Source organism: Somniosus microcephalus, chromosome 9 (assembly GCF_052327205.1).
Source record: "Somniosus microcephalus isolate GS21.2 chromosome 9, FLI_Smic_1.0, whole genome shotgun sequence".
Taxonomy (NCBI): domain Eukaryota; kingdom Metazoa; phylum Chordata; class Chondrichthyes; order Squaliformes; family Somniosidae; genus Somniosus; species Somniosus microcephalus.
Genome location: NC_140995.1, coordinates 25,191,285 through 25,210,853, shown reverse-complemented (window position 1 = coordinate 25,210,853; position 19,569 = coordinate 25,191,285). Strand labels below are relative to the sequence as shown.

Genomic DNA, 19,569 nt, shown 5'->3' with positions numbered 1-19,569 from the left:
CTCGAGATCCGTGAGAGTGACCACTTGTGGAGGTCCTCCACCAGTGCGAAGCTGGTCTTTGCCAATCCTCACCAGCATGGATTGCAGGGGAAAGGAGGGGAAGTTATGTTACCTGATGCCCTGAGTGATCATCTCATGCCCCCCATGGTGCAAGAGCCCTTACATGACGCCCTGAGTCAAATGTGCATGTGTGTGCCCAGAAAGGGCCATGGGTGATTGCTGGCAGATGGACAATGGGGCACAGGCCACCCTGTAGCCATAAAGTCAGGTGCAAATGAAGGGATGCAGAAGTTTGCAGGAACAACACCCACCCTCACGACCCGAGTGAGGTCGTTGAATTTCTTTCTGCATTGGACAGGGCTCCTGGTCACCATGCTGCTGGAGTTGACCCTCTGGCATACATCCCTCCAAGCTCGTCGGTAGTCCTTATGATTCGGCCTCCTGCCATTGTCTGGGTCGAGAACATCTCGCCGGCGCTCCACTGCGGCCACCAATTGCTCCAGAGCCTCATTGATGAAGCACTCTGCTCTCTGTCTCACCTTCTCCATCTGGTCCAAGTTTTTATCGCCAGAGACGGGCCTGCGCCGATTCTGAGGCCTGCAAGGCGCAGAGTGTGGATGCTGAAGCTGACTGACCCACCCCTTTAAGAGCTAGCCGGCGCCTGGAAGTCTCGTGGTCATCGGTAATTGAGAGCACCTGCGCTGAGCCCGTCCGCTCCGATATTGGGTTGTGCCGGAAGTTTAGCGCCTTAGGAGTCCCGTGTAACGCCTGAATTCACGCCTCAATCACCTTTAGGGGCAATGCAACCCAATATCGCGCAAGGCGGCGATAAGTTTCGTCTGGCTATAAACTTTGCGCAGCGCCAGTTCTAACGCCTCAAGCCGAGCTATACCCAATTTCTAGGCCAAAGCATTTTAAGACTTGGGGGGAAAACCCACTTACGTTGCCCTCATGAAAATATTGAAAACTATGGAAACGTATGGTCAAATTTTAGATTTTGTCCAGGATGTGTATTCCAATTCCAAGACCCATCTTAGGTAGATGGAAAGACTCATTGAGCCTACCTCTTCGAACATGACTGAGGCAAATTTGTCCATTATCGCTTAACTTATGTCTTCACTGATGATGTGTTGGATGGCATAGTATGGAAAGATAAAGGGTGTTCTGGGCATTACTGAAAGAATTGCAACACTCCCTTTCGAAGCTGATACATTGCTGGACTAACCTGGGGTCTAGTGCACTCTACTCACCATCTTGAACCAATGGGACATGGTGGTAGATACATAAGTATGTATTATTGCTTTATATGGCTCAAAGGGATCTTGAAGGTATTGTTTGGAAGTTAGAAGAGCCATCTACCTCAGATGTTGATTGGCTGCCCTGGTGGATAGATAAGTCCTTCAGGACGATGCCAAGAATGGCAAAGGGCACTTTGATTTGTCTTTTTTTTCCTTAAATAACAACAGATTTTCATTGTGGATAAAGTTGTTCATACAAGACACGGTCAAACAGTTCTTTGTTTCACAAGGACTTTGGTAGCCCATGTGCAGGATCCAGAACTACTTATTATTTACAATATACGACATTCAGCTACAGGCCTGTTGTGTTATGCTCACTACAATCTTATCTTTCGATGGTTTAAAAAAATGAATGTTACTTGTAACTTTAATTTTATTTTTAATGTAACCCTTACACAAAAAATATTTTTGGCTTCAGATGCAGAATTACAATAAAGAAGATAGGGGAAAGAAGATACTTACACTTATCATTCCCAAATCATTTGCACCCAGTTGATTACTTTTGAAATGCAGTCACTGTTATGCAGGCAAACACAACAGCCAGTCTAAGTACAGGAAGATCAGGCCATATTTGTCCAAGTGCTCAGTCACTCTGTCCCAATTGATAGATTCAAGTACTGTAACTTCCCTACAACAGACGTTAGACTAATAGGTCTGTAATTTCCTGCATTATCTCTCTCACCGTTCTGAAATGATGGAGTGACATCAGCAATTTTCTAATCCAAGGGGAACAATTCCCAATTTCCAGCATTCGCAGTTTTTGCTTTTGTTTTGTTAATGTTGGTCGTGGAAGGAATGCTGGCCAGGTCCCTGGGAGAATGCCCTGATCATCATCATATCGTGCCATGGAATCTTTTACAGGAAACTCTCGATTTACCGGCACCTAAATAACCGGAAATCTCGGTTAACTGGCAAAATTCAGGAGTAGGTTCAGGTAAGTTTCACTTCATATTACTGGCCTTCCTCAATCTGTGACTGTGCAGTCGGGTGTGGCTGCGGCTGTTGCTAAGCAACAGGGACGCTTGGAACTTGTGGCCATTGTTCTGCACCTGTTGCTAAGCAACAGGGTTTGTTGCTGTATACGGAGCTCTCAGCTCTCTCTATCTTTTACCATAGCTCTCGGTTATCCGGAATTTTTGATGAACCGGCACCACGCCGGTCCCGTCAGTGCCGGATAAAAAAGAGTTTCCTGTACATTGATTTGAGCAGCTTAATGCCTCGTGAAATATGGCACCTCCGTCAGTGCAGTACTTGGTACGGTACTGAGGTGCCAACTTCGATTTATGTGCTCAAGTCCTTTGTGTGCCTTGATCTGATGTCTTTTGTCTCGGAACCAAGATTGCTGCTAAAATACTGGAAAATGCTCCAACGTCAAATTTTTCTGGCCGCCTCCCAAAATAACTCGCAGGTCTTCGGTGTTTCGCTTCCCTTTTCAGAACTGTCCAAGTCCTCCACTGCAAAAATAAACATGGAATCTTTTACATTAACTTGAGCAGCCAGAGGGGTGCTCAGCTTAATGCCTCGTGTGAAATATGGCACTTCGTGTACTTACCCTGCTGTATTGTGATGGAGCATCAGGTGTACCTGGAACTTAAGTTAAAACAAGTTTGTGTCCCACTACACTCTGTGTAACTATTTGCTTTCACATGTGATGGGTAAGTACTTTGGGTTTTGGTTTTCAGAGAGCACCAGACCAAGTTGAAAAATGTGTTTCACTAAAATTCTATTTAATAAATACAGAATTTATCTTACTCAGTCACCTTAAAGTAGTGGCCCTGGTCATAGGCCTGTATTCTGAACTTTTCTTTTTTATTGTCATTTAGTTTTTAAATTGGCAACTTACTGAGTACAATCTTGTGTGAAGTTAGTGCTGTTCCATTCCATCATCAAACCCACATACAAACAGGATATCCTCCTAGGGGGTGCTCCGTGGAAATTCTTGTGCCCCTACTCTACTCAGATATATATCTAGCTGCCTTCTAGAACTCGACTTTGGTGTTTTCCCTCATTATTAATAGTAGACTCAGCCATGATTAGAATCTTTAAAAGTTGCTTATTTTTTTCCCCTTTTAATTTTTGTTTAAAATGTAGGAAAATAATTTGATGGTTTTTTAATTCCTTTAGTTTCATTTCTCAAAAGGAAGATGCACCTACATTTTAGCAGCAGAATAATACGTTGTGTTCTTTTTGGCATAATGTCGCTGCCCTTATAAAACAGCACATCTTCTGACTTACCATGAGCAGTATCACAGGATATATTCTCAAATATATCATTTCTACTTTCAATTGAATGAAAACAAAGGCAGGGAATTTCCTCAGAGCTACTCCCGCTCCCCGCCATAATGTTATTGGAAATGCGGCAGAAACCCTGTTTACACACACATGCTTCACGCGCAGCTTCAGAAATGCAATTTTGATATCTGTTCTATCAACTTTATTCCAGATCACGTTTTGCTCATCTGCACCAGCACCTTTTATGTGTTCATTTGGAAAATTATTGAGTATTTCTCAACCATCTGTTGTTTCTTTAAACTTTCTACACCTTATTAAAAAAAATACATACAATATTTAAGAACTGGGAAATAAAATTTAAAAAGTCATGTGCATTTTAGTTGTTGTCACGAACAGAATTGTCGCATTTGTTCTTGCCTTTTTCCTGCCAAAACTGTAAAGCACACATTATAATAATTAACAAAATTGATGTGAAATATTTGAGAAAGGAGAAATCAATTTAGGAAATTGGAATAGGAAAGGTTTGTTTTAGTTGTAATTACTTTTTAAAGACTTATTGCAGAAGTCTTTGTAACCTTGCTGTGATTTCTGTTGATTCTCTCATTGAGGTCATTGTGCAGACATGTGTTATGCTAGAAAGTAATTAAATAGGACCTATTGATAACTATAATTGCAACTGCAAGTTTAAGGCAAATTTATGCTGATTCAGAATGATTTTAATCCTGATTTGCCCCAGAAAGTTCAGCAGTCTAAAACTTGTATAAAAACACACTGTAGGAGTTATGAACCAGTGTCAGTTTTGTACCTCAATGATACCTGCACAACATTATCCAAACTTCGTGCTAACACAGCTAACTTGCAATGCTTAGATTACTGAATAAGTGGCAAAGCTTTTGCATCGTCACAATTCTAACTTTGACTGCTCACTAAGCAGATTAACTTTAATATTGGTCTTCGTATATTGTATCAGACTTACCCCAGGATATTGTGTACAATGTAGATAGGGCTATGATTTTCAATTCTTTTTTGGATGAGGTATTTAGTACTCATCTAGGTGATGGATGTCTTTGCTGGGCAATGGAACATTTTCTACGTTTTACATCTGGTATCAGCATCATGCATTTCCAGGTTGGGTAAAACACAAGGCCAAATGTGGAACAAAAATCCCTTTTTACTATATTAACAGTGTGACTTAAATCAGCTGCATCAGTGTGTAATCTGCTTATTACAGGAGCCATCATTATGGTTTCTATGAGTGAGGATAGAATTGTTGAATTTAAAGGACAGAAGGAGGGTATTCAGCCCATTGTGCCTTGGCTAGCTTTGCAACTGGAGCTGTCCACGCTCATCCCATTTCTTTGCCCTTTCCATATATCCTTGTCAATTCTTGGTGTTTATAGCGCAGAAAGTGACACTTGGGGCCATGGTGTCTGTGCAAGCTCATTTCTAAAGCAATCCAAAACGAATCCCACTGCCTTACTGTCTCCTTAAAGTCATCACCTTCCTCTGGTTTCCATCTCAATGACTCCCTGTGGCAAACTCCAATAATTCTCTGCTGAAAGACATTTTTCCTAACTCCGCTCCTTATTCAATTAGTGACAATATTTAATTCATGACCCAATATCGCCAGCTCCCCGCGACTTCCTTTTCAAATACTTATCCAATTCAATTTTAATCTCTCACTCAATAGCCACTTGCAGTAAAGCATTCCATATTCTAAAACCCCCTTCTGTGAAAACATTCCTTCCAACTTCTTTTGTCAATCATGTCATAATTTATCCTCTGAAAATCTTTGCTAATTTTGAAAACCTCTATTAGTTCCCTGTAATCTTTTCTGTTCTGGTGAAAAAAGCCCCAATTTTTGAATTTTTCTTTATAATTATAATTTCTCATTCCCAAAATAATTCTAGTAAATCATAATTGTACCCCTTCCATGGCTCTAATATCCTTCCTATAATGGGGTGCCCTGAATTGCGCACACTATACCAATTATAGCCTAACTAAAGTTTTGTACAAATTCAAGATCACTTCCTTGCTTTTAAATTCAATGCCCTAAAACCCAAAATCCTATTTGCCTTTTTTTAAATGTCTTTTAAACCTGCACTCCCAACTTTAAAGATCCACATATCTACACATTTTGTTTCTCCACACTGTTAGCATCTTTGAGAGAAAATTTCAGTAAGGGTTCTTCTGATCTCCCACCCTAACTTTGGTGGAACATTGACGGATAATCCGCGGAAATGGTATAGTTATGGCGGGAGACCAGGAGAACCCCCTCACAGAAATTCCACCCCGTACTATTTAAGGTATGCGCTCCTTCATGGGTCTTTTTCCCAAATTCTAATACTTCATATTTCACTGCATTGAATTGCATCTGCCACCTTATCTGCCCACTCTCCTAACCTGTCCGTGCCCTACTGCATTTTCTTACAGTTTGCCACGCTCCGTAGTTTGGTAACACTCGCAAACTTCAATATCATTCCTGCTGTACCTATTGCTAATTTAATACCATGTACCTTAATGTTTGTAAAGCGCTCTCATATGGAACCTCACTAAATTCCTTCGGAAAATCCATGTGCAGAACATCCATCACATTCTCTATCTATATACTCTGAGATTTTCTAGAAAAATCCAAATAAATTAATCCAATATGTCCTATCCTTTATACATCCATGCTGGATGTTTCTGATTAGGAACAGATGCAAAATGTAATTTAAGCATCTCCATTCAAAAATATCTTCAGCCAGAAGTGCTGAGTGGGTGATCCTTCTTGGCCTCCATTTGAGGTCCCACATTACAGATGCCAGTCTTCAGTTAATTCAGTTCACTCATGTGACATGAAGAAACGCTGAGCAGACTAGACACAGCAAAAGCTATGGGCCCTGTAGTGCTAAAAATCTGTGCTCCAAAACTGGCCATGGCCACTAGTTAAGCTGTTCCACTACAGCAGCAAGTACCCGACAATGTGGAAAATTGCCCAGCCATGCCCTGACCACAAAAGCAGGCCAAACCCAACCTGGCAATTACCACCCAATCAGCCTACTCCCAATCATCAGCAAAGTGATGGAAGGAGTCGTCAACAGCACTTGCTCGCCAACAACCTCCTTACCAATATTTAGTTTGGGTTCTGCCAAGACCTCATTTACCGCCCTGGTACAAAAATTGAATTCCAGAGGTGAGGTGAAGTATGGCAGCAAGGAGCCGTAGCTAGTAAAGTTAATGACGATCGTTGCTTGTGGTTATTGGAGGCCAATTATTTCAGCCGCAGGGCATTGTTGCTGGAGTTCGTCCCAGCCCCAACTATCTTCAGCTGCTTCTTCAATGATGTTCCCTCCTTCAGAAGATCAGAATTGGGGCTCCATTTGCAATTCCTCAAATAATGAAGTCTTGGGCTGATAAATGGCAAATAACATTTGTGCCAAAAAGTGCCAGGCATTGACCATCTCCAACAAGAGAGAGCCGAACCACTTCCCCTTGACATTCAATGGCATTGCCATCACTGAGTTCCCCCGCCATCAGTATCCTGGGGGTCACCGTTGACCAGAAACTGAACTGGACCAGCAAAATAAACGCTGTTGGGTATTCTGTGGCGAGTGGCTCACCTTCAGACTCTTCAAAACCTCTCCACCACCTACAAGGTACAAGTCAGGGCTGTGATGGAATACTGTCCACTTGCCTGGATGGGCGCAGCTGCAGCAACACTCAAGAAGCTCCGCACTATCTAGGACAAAGTAATCCACTTGATTGGCGCTTCATCCACTCGTCTAAACATCCACTTCCTCCATCACCGACGTGTTGTGGTTGCAGTGTGTACCATCTACAGGATTCACTGCAGCAAATTGCAAATCTGTGACCTCCCACCTAGAAAGACAAGGGCAGCAGATGCATGGGAACACCATCTCCTCCAATTTCCCCATCACGCCATTCTGACTTCATATATCGCCATTTGTTTATCAAAGATGGCTCAAAATCCTGGAAAACTCTACCTAACAGCATTGTGGGAGCACCTTTACTACACAGAGTGCAGCAGATCAAAAAGAAGGCCAACCACCACCTTCTGGAGGACAATTGCGGATGGGCAATAAATGCTGCCCTTGCCAGTGACATATAATTGATGTGAAAATGTGAATCATAAGCATCCTTTCGAAGGTCACTTGCGATTGATAAGTTCATCCACATGATTTACAGATTGTCGTGAGTTTCTTTAGAACTTTCTCATAAAACAGATAAATTAAACACGGTCATTTTTTCCAAGATATATATGCATACATCACATAAACATTGTTTATGTAGAGAGTGAATGAAACAGGGCACTAATGCAAGGACAGGTATTTGGCAGTGATTACTCCATAGTTTTAATTAAACTGAAAATAGAACAGAATAACAGTTCCAACCATGTTAGAAGTGAAGTCCCAAAATGAGAGGAACTAATTTTGAAGCCTTTCCATGAATAATTTTAGTTTGAAATTCTGGTTGCGTTATATTTCATTTAACTTTTGCCAACCCAGCTTCTGATGCTCAACTTGTTTTGGATTTTCAGCTTTGTACTGCCTGAATGACATGGATGTCAACAAAAATATCCCAGCAGTTTGGAGTGGTAGGAGGGTCTGTCGGAAGGGATTTCCCTAATGGTAAAGACCCAGGAGCAATGTCCTCATAAAAAGCTAGCATGTTTTTTACGTTAGGAATATAAAAAGCACTGCTGTGATTGATTTATTACATTGTTCAACAGATAGTGTATAATGACAACTTTCCAACATTTTTTCAGCCTTATCCAGAAAACACATTCTTTGTAAAAATATATATATTAAGACACATTCTTGAAACTTGGACAAAGCACTACAAATGTGGACAATAGACAAGAGCCTTAAATCTGGACTGTTGGGGTTAAATCTGAACATCTGACGAACAACTACATTCGCTCTAAATGTTCAGTGGTGCTTTGAGGTTATTTAAGAAAAAAAATCAGATGTCCACTGTATTTCTTCACAAAATACCGCATTTGATTGATAAGAACTCTTTGGGGCTCATTGACAATAATTGATTCAATGAGATGAACATGAAAAGGTTTCAAGTTAGTGTATAATGTTGATACTGTTTTAGCATGCCATAAAACTTGTTCATTTTGAAGTTCAACAACTTTTCTCACAAGAATTTCTGATGTACTGCTGTTATGCATAACTTTACAACTGAAAACATAAGGATCCAACCAGATGAGATGGTAATATGTTTTGTTAGGCTATCAAGTTAATTTAATGTGACTATATTTCAGAATGTGTGTTTATTCTTCAAGAAGGGTTCATTGTATCGTGGAAGGCTTGTAGTCAGGCCATACTCTTTCTTCTCCACTCCGCCTCCCCTTATTAACACGTAAATAATTGATTCTAAAACTTGAGGGGCCTCACTCAACAGTAGAGTGCCAAATATTCAGCCATAAACATCTGAACTTGGCGTCAATGAGCAGCTAAACCCATTTCCAGATTTTTGTTCCCAGAGTTTGTTTATTTTTCAGTAATTAAATATTCATGTCCACTGTATGATAGTTGTCGGCATTCTGTATGTTATTACATTCGATTTAACTCCTTATGAGCTGCAGGCGCATTTTGGCAGCATTTCAGTGAATTTTAAATGTGTGCTTCAAAACATGTGACTGTTTCTGCTTTTATAATTCTACATTGAAAATACACAGAAGAATGTAGCTGTACTAAAAGCTAGTGGACTGGTACAAAAAACAATTTAAAAGGCTAATGCAATGTTCGCCTTTATCTCAAAGGTGCTGAAATACATAGGGGTGGAAGGTATGTTACAGTTGTATAAAGTTCTGGTTAGACCACATCTGGAGTACTGCGTTTAGTTCTGGCCACCGCACCTCAAGAAGGATATACTGGCTTTGGAGGAGGTGCAGCAAAGATTCACCAGAACGATACCGGGGCTAAAAGGGTTAAATTATGAGGACAGGTTACATAGACTGGGCTTGTATTCCCTTGAGGATAGAAGATTAAGGGGTGATTGAGAGGTCAATTGAGAAATTAAAAACTGCGATAGATAGATTTTTGTTAGGTAAGGGTATTAAGGGATATGGAGCAAAGACTGGTAAATGAAATTTGAGGTACGGATCAGCCATAATCTAATTGAATGGTGGAACAGGCTCGAGGGGCGGAAGGGCCTACTCCTGCACCTATGTTCCGATATCAAAGAGTGACGGGGTGCAGTTCATACCCATGATTCCTTCTCAAAGTGAATTTCTGAATTCGGTTTTTCCATCCGGGAAGGGAGGAATGCATAAACATTTGAAGCAGAGGGAGATGCGGAACCATGAGAAGTGAGCGTGGCACGACGGGCCAAATATGTTCCTTCTGTGTGGTATAGTTCTATAGTTCTGAGTGAACAACAGGAACTTCCCACCGGAAGGATAGAGGAAATTGGAAAGCTTGTAGTAATTCATCTGTCCTTGTTCTCTATTATTAATGGTGGATGATGTTGCGATACCTTAACCGGAGAGATGAGAAAAATAAGTTTAAAAAGTGGAAGAAGAGAAGAAAACCTTTATAGATAATGTAAGAAAACAGATACTAAATGTGAAAGATGAAAAGGTACCATCGTGGTTATGTTACTGGACTAGTAATCCAGAGACATGAGTTCAAATCCCGAAGGACATAGCTGTCAGACTGGGCCTGCAGCAGGTGGTGAGAGAACCATCACAAGCGGAAAAACCTACTTGACCTCATGCTCACCAATCTACCTGTCGCAGATTCATCTGTCCATGACATTATTGGTAGAAGTGACCCCCGCACAGTCCTTGTGGAGACAAAGTCCCGTCTTCACACGGAGGACACCCTCCATCGTGTTGTGTGGCACTACCACCGTGCTAAATAGGATAGATTCAGAACAGAACTAGCAGCTCAAAACTGGGCATCCATGATGGGCCATCAGCAGCAACAGAATTGTATACTACAGGTAGACTATCCTTTATCCGAACTTCCGAAAACCTCTAAAAACCGAAAGTTTTTTCGTTCAGCGTAAGTCGTGCGCACGACATGACCAGAGTGGCGCACGACTTACGCTGAGCAGGGCAGAGGGTCACAGAGTTCCCTCCTGGGTAGGAGATTGCAGGCCGAGCCGGGCAGTGTGAAGGAGGTACCGGGAGAGTGAACCCAACAATCCAGCAGCCCGTCCGATAGCTGCAGCAGCCCGTCCGATATTCTTTTCTCCCTGCCCCACCCGACCCCCGACCTGATTTGCGGGCCAGCTTAGTAGGAGTCAGCCGATATCCGGCTTTCCAGAGAAGCAGGAAGGGGAATGAGACACGGAACAGTCGCAAGAGGTAGCCTGAACTTTTAAAATTTATATTAAATACAAATTTCCCAGTCTTACAATAATACCTTCTGAAATCCGAAAAATTCCGAAAACCGAAACTCAGCTGGTCCCAAGGCTTTCGGATAAGGGATAGTGTACCTGTACCACAATCTAACCTCATGGCCCGGCATATCCCTTACTCTATCACCACTATCAAGCCAGGGGATCAACCTTGGTTCAATAATGAGTGTAGAAGAGCATGCCAGGAGTAGCACCAGGCGTACCTAAAAATGAGATGCCATACTGGTGAAGCTACACCACAGGATTACATGCATGCTAAAGAGTGGAAGCAGCATACTATAGACAGGGCTAAGCGATCCCACAATCAATGGATCAGATCAAAGCTCTGCAGTCCTGCCACATCCAGTCTTGAATGGTGGTGGACAATTAAACAACTAGCGGGAGGAGGAGGCACCATGAACATCCCCATCCTCAATGATGGTGGAGCCCAGCACGTGAGTGCAAAAGACAAGGCTCTAGCATTTTCAACCATCTTTAGCCAGAAGTGCCGAGTGGATGATCCATCTCGGCCTCCTCCTGAGGGCCCCATCAACACAGAAGCCAGTCTTCAGCCAATTCGATTCACTCCACGTGATAGCAAAAAATGGCTGAGCGCACTGGATACACCAAAGTCCATGGGCCTTGACAACATCCCGACTTATGCTCCTGAACTAGCTGCGCCTCTAGCCAAGCTGTTCCAGTACAGCTACAACATTGGCATCTACCTGTCAAAGTGGAAAATTGCCCAGGTATGTCCTGGCCACAAAATGCAGGACAAATTCAATCCAGCCAATTACTGCCCCATCAGCCTACTCTCAATCATCAGCAAGTGATGGAAGGTGTCGTCGACAGTGCTATTAAGCGGTACTTAATCACACAAAACCTGCTCACCAATGCTCAGTTTGGGTTCCGCCAGGACCACACCGCTCCAGACCTCATTACAGCCTTGGTTCAAACATTGACAAAAGAGCTGGATTCTAGAGGTAAGGTGAGAGTGACTGCCCGTGACATCAACGCAGTATTTGACCGAGTATGGCATTAAGGAGCCCTGGTAAAAGTGAAGTCGATGGGAATCAATGGGAAGATTCTCCACTGGCTGGAGTCATACCAAGCACAAAGGAAGACGGTTGTGGTTGTTGGAGGCCAATCATCTGAGCCCCAGGACATCACTGCAGGAGTTCCTCACGGCACTGTCCGAGGCCCAACTATCTTCAGTTGCTTAAGTGGCAAGTAACATTCGCACCACAGAAGTGCCAGGCAATGACCATCTCCAACAAGAGAGAGTCTAACCACCTCCCCATGACATTCAACGGCATTACCATCGTCAAATCCCCCACTATCAACATCCTGGGGTCACCATTGACCAGAAACTTAACTGGACCAGCCACATAAATACTGTGGCTACAAGAGCAGGTCAGAGGCTGTGTATTCTGCGGTGAGTGATTCACCTCCTGACTCCCCAAAGCCTTTCCACCATCTACAAGGCACGAGTCAGGAGTGTGATGGAATACTCGCCACTTGCGTGAATGAGTGCAGCTCCAACAACACTCGAGAAGCTGGACACCATCCAGGACAAAGCAGCCCACTTGATTGGCACCCCATCCACCACATTAAACATTCACTTCCTTCACCACCGGCGCACTATGGCTGCAGTGTGTACCATCTACAAGATGCACTGCAGCAACTCACCAAGCCTTCTTCGACAGCACCTCCCAAACCCGTGACCTCTACCACCTAGAAGGACAAGAATAGCAGACGCATGGGAACACCACCACCTCCAAGTCACACACCATCCTGACTTGGAAATATATGGGTCAAAATCCTGGAACTCCCTCCCTAACAGCACTGTGGGAGTACCTTCACCACACGGACTGCAGCGGTTCAAGGTGGTGAGTCATCACCACCACCTTCTCGAGGGCAATTAGGGATGGGCAATAAATGCTGGCCTTGCCAGCGACACCCACATCCCATGAATGAATGAATAAAGAAAAAGATCTTGTGGGAAATTTTACTGGTGGCCACTGCAGAAAGAATGATATGTTACTGCTACATAAATCCAAGACAATTGGGTTTATTTCTTTAGTAATCATAGTAGCAGAACTCTCTATGGAGACCTTTATTTACCTATTTTGGAGAAGTGAATGCGCTGAAGCGCTGTAGATCAAGGGAATCCCCAAAGCAGTGCGTCTTTATTATTGCTGCAGTGGGATGTATGTCAAAGGAGTGTTGGATCGTTATCCATTCCCTATACTAAACTTTTCCTTTCAACTCCTTGAATATTAAAATTTGTTGCAGTTTAGGGAGTATGTGCATTTTCTGTCAGCTAACAGCTGCACAAATTAATGCAAAAAACAGATAAGTATACTAAATCACAGCATGTGATCATTCTTAACATTTATAGAACAAACTGAAAAAAATGCACATGTAAAAACTGTGCTCTCCTGGGTATGTTTAAAAAAAGACTTGCATTTATGTAGCGCCTTTCACTTTACAGCCGATGAAGTACTTTTGAAGTGTAGTCACTGTTTGTGGTAAACCACTGTTTGTATTCCACTGTGTACATGCCTGGACATGCCTCGGCTGACTCCTCCCACAAGTCCTAGTATAAAGGTGACTGCTCCCCAGCCCTTTGTATTTCTGGACCGGTCGACCACTCGAGGCAGACCTTCATTCTTTTGTTAATAAAAGCCTTTAGTTACTCTCTTAACTCTCAGTCTTTTATGAGTAATTGATAGCGCATCACTGTTGTAATGTAGGAAACGCAGCAGCCAATTTGCGCACAGCAAGCTCCCACAAACAGATAATCTGTTTTAGTGATGTTGATTTGAGGGATAAATATTGGCCAGGACACCGGGGATAACGCCCCTGCTCCTCTTCGAAATAGTGCCATGGAATCTTTCACATCCACCTGAGAGAGCAGACGAGGCCGCGGTTTTAATGTCGCCATCAAGACGGCACCTCCGACTGTACTGAAGTGTCAGCCTAGATTTTTGTGCTCAAGTTTCTGGTGTGGGACTTGAACCTTAATCTTCTGACTCAGAGGCGAGAGTTCTATCAACTGAGTCACGGCTGACACTCAAATGTCTGAAATGAATGTTAGAAGGCATGTGAAGGAATGCACAAGACCTTCTAATATCATTTAAGAACATAAGAAGTAGGAGTAGGCCATGCGGCCCCTCGAGCCTGCTCCGCCATTCAATAAGATCATGGCTGATCTTTGGCCTCAACTCCACTTTCCCGCCCGATCTCCATATCCCTTAATTCCTCTGGAGTCCAAAAATCTATCTATCTCAGCCTTGAATATACTCAAAGACTGAGCATTCACAGCATTTTGGGGCAGAGAATTCCAAAGATTCACAACCCTCTGAGTAAAGAAATCCCTCCTCATTTCAGTCTTAAGAGGTCGGCCCCTTAACCTGAGACTATGCCCCCTAATGCTAGACTCTCCCACCAGGGGAAACAATCTCTCCGCATCTACCCTGTCAATCCCCCTCAATATCTTATATGTTTCAATGAGATCACCTCTCATTCTTCTAAACTCCAGAGAGCATAGGCCCAATATACCCAATCTCTCCTCATAAGGACAACCCTCTCGTCCTAGGGATCAATCTAGTGAACATTCATTGCACCGCCTCTAAGGCAAGTATATCCTTCCTTAAATAAAGAGACCAAAACTCTGCACAGTACTCCAGGTGCAGTCTCACCACAGCCCTGTACAATTGTAGCAAGACTTCCTTACTCTAGTACTACAACCCCTTTGCAATGAAGGCCAACATGCCATATGCCTTCCTAATTGCTTGCTGTACCTGCATGCTAACTCTGTGTTTCTTGTACTCAGACACCCAAATCTCTCTGAATACTGAATTTCCAAGCGAAATAAGAAAGAAAACTCAAGACTGTTGTGTATGTCCCTTTAAGGGAATAACTGGTCTCAGACTGCAGTACCGGCAGTGACCACCCCTGTATAAAAGGCCCTAGCAGGCTTCTGTAGTTTCAGTTTCCAGGTTGTCCCCATTCAGTAAAGACTTGTTAAACCAACTCCTGCATTCCGTGTCTCCATTAACACACGGATTTAATACTGGCGACGAGTAAGAAACGAACTTACCTGCAACTCGGCAGCACCTCAGACGACGTTATTGAAGGTCGAAGCCAGAAGACAGAAAAAAAAATAATCCAAAGAAACTCGAGAAACGGGCGTCGACTGTGGGCAACAGCCCTCCAAATCATCGGATTGAAAACTTGCAGGAGAGACTGTCAAGAGCCAGGCTTGGTTCTCCAGTCTGTGGTTTTCCAGCTAATCGGGCTGGTGGCAGGTAGTGCACTGATCCTTCCTGGGCTGCGGCGGGCTAGAGCTCGGTCGGGTGGCTCTGTAACGGGGCCGGGCAGCGAGTCGGGAAGCAAAGAGAGAGAGAGAGGGTGGAGCACACAGGGCGCGGCCGGTGCTTCGCAGCCGGGCAGCGTTCGGACCTAAGAAGAGGGAGGGAAGTGTCCCAGAGGGTCCGCTCCACGACGGGAACAGTTCTTCAATTAACGGAGCAAATATTGAAGCGCAATAGAAAAATAAAAATACCGCGGAGAACAGCGTTGGCAGCAGCGGCAGCGGCGGGAAAGCACGGGAGGCGCCATCTTTACTCGGCAGGGAAGAAGGAAAAGCGCGGGAGGCGCCATTTTAGATTTTTAAGATGCCAAAGACTGGCGATATCACTGCCTTCGATAATGCAATAGAAGACTGGACCACGTATTTGGAAAGAGTCGAGGTATATTGCGAGGCAAACGAAATAGCCGATGAGAAAAAGGCATCGGTATTGCTAAATTTAATGGGCGCAAGAACGTACGGCCTATTGCGGGACCTGATTACTCCAGCCAAACCGAAGGCGAAGAGTTTTAACAAAATTGTTGCTATCCTACAGGAACACCTAAATCCTACACCGCTGCTGATGGCAGAAAGATTTAAATTCCACAGGAGAAATCAGCATAAAAATGAGAGCAATGCTGATTACCTTACGGAACTACGCAAGCTATCAAAGCACTGCCAGTTCGGAGCAGGACTGGCAGATACCTTACGGGACAAATTTGTCTGTGGACTCCTGAGTGAAGGAACCCAGAAGAGGTTACTCTCAGAGAAAGAGCTGACGCTACATAAGGCTTTCAGCGTGGCAGTATCGTACGAAGCAGCAGCAAGGGGAGCTGCAGAAATTCAACAAAAGCCACAGGAATACGGCACCCACGAAATGACACGGAGATTTGCAAAATGTTATCGCTGCGACAGAACTAACCATGACCAGAAGAACTGCTGGTCCAAGGACAAAATATGCAGGCAATGTGGAAAGATGGGACACATTGCACGAGTTTGCAGGTCTGGGAAGAAGACCAACGACAACAAAAAGGCTACTAAGGAACCGTACAGGAAAGTACAAAAGATGACTGACAGTAGTTCCGAAGACCAGATGAGCGATAGTGAATCCGGGAACAAGAGACTAAGCTGTCTCAAACTTCACAACGTAATCGCAAAAGAGGATCACCGAACCATTTGGGTCACCCTCACGATAGCAGGGTCCCAAGTCAAAATGGAATTGGATACAGGATCAGCTCTAACCGTCATGAATCGACGAGACTACGAGCGGCTATTCTCACACATACCCTTGAGAGAGACATCCATTGTCTTGAGGCAAAAAGTATCCCCCAGAGGAAAAATAAGGGTGCCTGTCGAATACAACGGCAAGAAAATACGGAAATTGTATCTCTACATTCTGCAAGATGGTGGACCACCGTTATTGGGACGTGAATGGATCAGAAAGATAAGTTTAGACTGGCACTCCATTCAGGCACTGACGGTGGCTGGTAAAAAGGATGACGACGTCACTCCTGGACGATTGTCAACAATCTTAGCTGACGCCAAAGAGGTATTTCAACAAGAACTGGGCACTCTTAAAGGTGTAACCGCCTCGATAAAAATAGAGGAGAATGCAATTCCCAAGTTTTTCAAAGCAAGACCGGTACCATATGCAATTCGCCCAGCCGCCGAGGCAGAGCTGGAGAATCTGGAGAATGCAGGCGTGTTATCTAAGGTAGACTGGAGCGAGTGGGCGACACCCATCGTTCCTGTCATGAAGAAAACGTTAAACAATAAGTCTGAGGAGCCAAGGAAGGTTCGCATCTGTGGGGACTTCAAGGTGACGGTGAACCCAGTCCTTCACACAGTACAATATCCTCTTCCAAGGATAGAAGATATCTTCGCCTCACTATCTGGAGGGAAGCGTTTTACAAAAATTGACCTAGCACAAGCATATTTGCAGATGGAGGTTGAAGAATCCTCTGGGAAGTATCTCACGATTAACACTCACAAAGGTCTTTTCCAGTATAATCGACTGGTATTCGGAGTAGCATCAGCTCCGGCGATATGGCAAAGAGCGATGGAACAAGTCCTGCGAGGGATTCCGGGGACTCAGTGTTACTTGGACGACATCCTAGTGACAGGTGAAGATGACAGTGAACACCTTGCCAACCTAGAGCAGGTGCTCACTAGACTACGCGAACATGGGCTACGAGCCAATCGCCCCAAGTGCGAGTTTTTTAAGAAACAGATATCGTATTGTGGCCACGTGATCGATGAAGAGGGGTTGCATAAGTCCCCTGACAAAATTGAAGCGGTAGTTAAGGCTCCAGCGCCTGAAAATGTGTCGCAACTGAGGTCATTCCTCGGATTGGTGCATTACTACCATAAGTTTTTGCCGAATTTGTCCACAATTCTGCATCCACTGAACGCCCTACTACGAACGGGAGTAGCATGGAAATGGAGCGATGAATGTAAGCGGGCCTTTCGGAAGAGTAAGGACCTAATCACTTCAAGAGAAGTATTGGCTCACTACAACCCATCACTACCGGTAAGACTGGCGTGTGATGCGTCTCCCTACGGCATTGGGGCGGTACTGTCACATAAATTCCTTGATGGTTCAGAGAGGCCGATAGCTTTTGCGTCACGCTCGTTAACTTCCGCCGAGCGTAACTACGCCCAGATTGACAGAGAGGCCCTCGGCCTGGTGTGGGGGGTGAAGAAGTTCAATCACTACCTGCACGGTCAGAAATTTACTCTTCTAACTGATCATCAACCTCTCGTCTCCATTTTCAACCCTCAGAAGGGCGTACCGATAATGACGGCACAACGGCTACAGAGGTGGTCCCTTTTCCTAGGGGCACACCAATATGACATCGAGTACAAAGGAACTAAACAGCATGGGAATGCTGATGGATTGTCGCGCCTACCGTTGCCGACGGTGGAAGAAGAACTGGCAGTGGATCCAGTGGAGTTATTCCACTCGACTATAGTCGAATGTCTCCCTGTGACGAATGCAAACATAGAAAAGGAGACACGAAATGACCCGACACTCTCCTGGGTCTATGATTTAACGGTGAAGGGATGGCCAGCACATGGCGAACCACTGCTGCCAGCATTCTCGCCGAGAAGAGAACAGCTGTCAGTGTGCAGAGGAACCTTGATGTGTGGACCCAGAGTAGTAATTCCACCCAAATTGAAGGATAGAGTGCTCAATGAGCTTCATGAGGGTCATCTGGGAGGGGTAAAAATGAAGAACTTAGCCAGAGCGTTTGTGTGGTGGCCGGGAATCGATAGAGAAATCGAAGAGATGACCAAGAGCTGTACAGGATGCCAGAAGGTCCAAAACGCCCCACCACAAGCCCCTCTACATCCATGGGAGTGGCCCTCATCTCCATGGCCAAGGGTGCACATTGATTTTGCTGGTCACTTTATGGACTCGATGTTTTTAATTGCGGTGGATGCACATTCAAAGTGGCCAGAGGTAATAAAAATGTCCTCAACCACCACAGAAAAAACTATCACAGTCTTACGAACCATATTCGCCAGGAATGGGCTGCCTGAACAGATTTGCTCTGACAATGGACCACAGTTTGTGTCTGAAGAGTTCCGGAGGTTCTTAAAGAACAATGGTGTTAAGCATTACACATCCGCCCCATATCATCCAGCCACTAATGGATTGGCCGAGAGGTTTGTTCAAACATTCAAGAAGGCTATCAAGGCAATGTGTAATGAAGATATACCCCTACAACACAAGGTGGATAACTTCTTGTTTGCCTACCGGAATGCGACACATGCGGTTACCAACCAAACTCCAGCCATGATGTTCTTCAATCGAAGACTACGATGCCGCTTGGATTTGGTTAAGCCAAACGTCAGAAGAGATGTGGAGAACAGGCAGTTTCAGAATATGAATGAAAGGCCGACCAGGAGTTTTAAGATAGGTCAACCAGTTTTGGCCCGGGACTACCGCACAGAGAAATGGCAGCCAGGAACGATCTGTACACGGCAAGGACCTCTAATGTATACCGTGGATGTTGGAGAGAGCATTGTAAGACGCCATGCTGACCAGATTCTAGAGTCACTGGAAAACATCAACTCCACACCACGATCTGATACACCTGGCGATGAAACCGAAGTACCAATTGCATCTACCTCAGAATCGGTGATATTGGAAGCAGACGAACCAAACAACGACACTGACCCAGACTCAACCTTGCCAGAAGAACCTGATATCCCAAAGAGGCGTTATCCAGACAGAATCAGGAAGCCTCCTCAAAGACTGAACTTATAATTGCTTAACTTCAACCAATGTATCTAGCAACTGTAATTGTAATTGTAATTAGTTAT

General features: G+C 44.2%; 1 protein-coding gene and 1 pseudogene across 1 annotated transcript in view; both read left to right on the top strand.

Annotated features, from left to right (window-relative positions):
* The window catches only part of mcph1 (microcephalin 1), a 378,761-nt gene that overhangs the window by 295,366 nt on the left and 63,826 nt on the right, over positions 1–19,569 (top strand). The window lies entirely within an intron of this gene.
* Positions 11,156–11,878, top strand: LOC147112311 (uncharacterized; annotated as a pseudogene).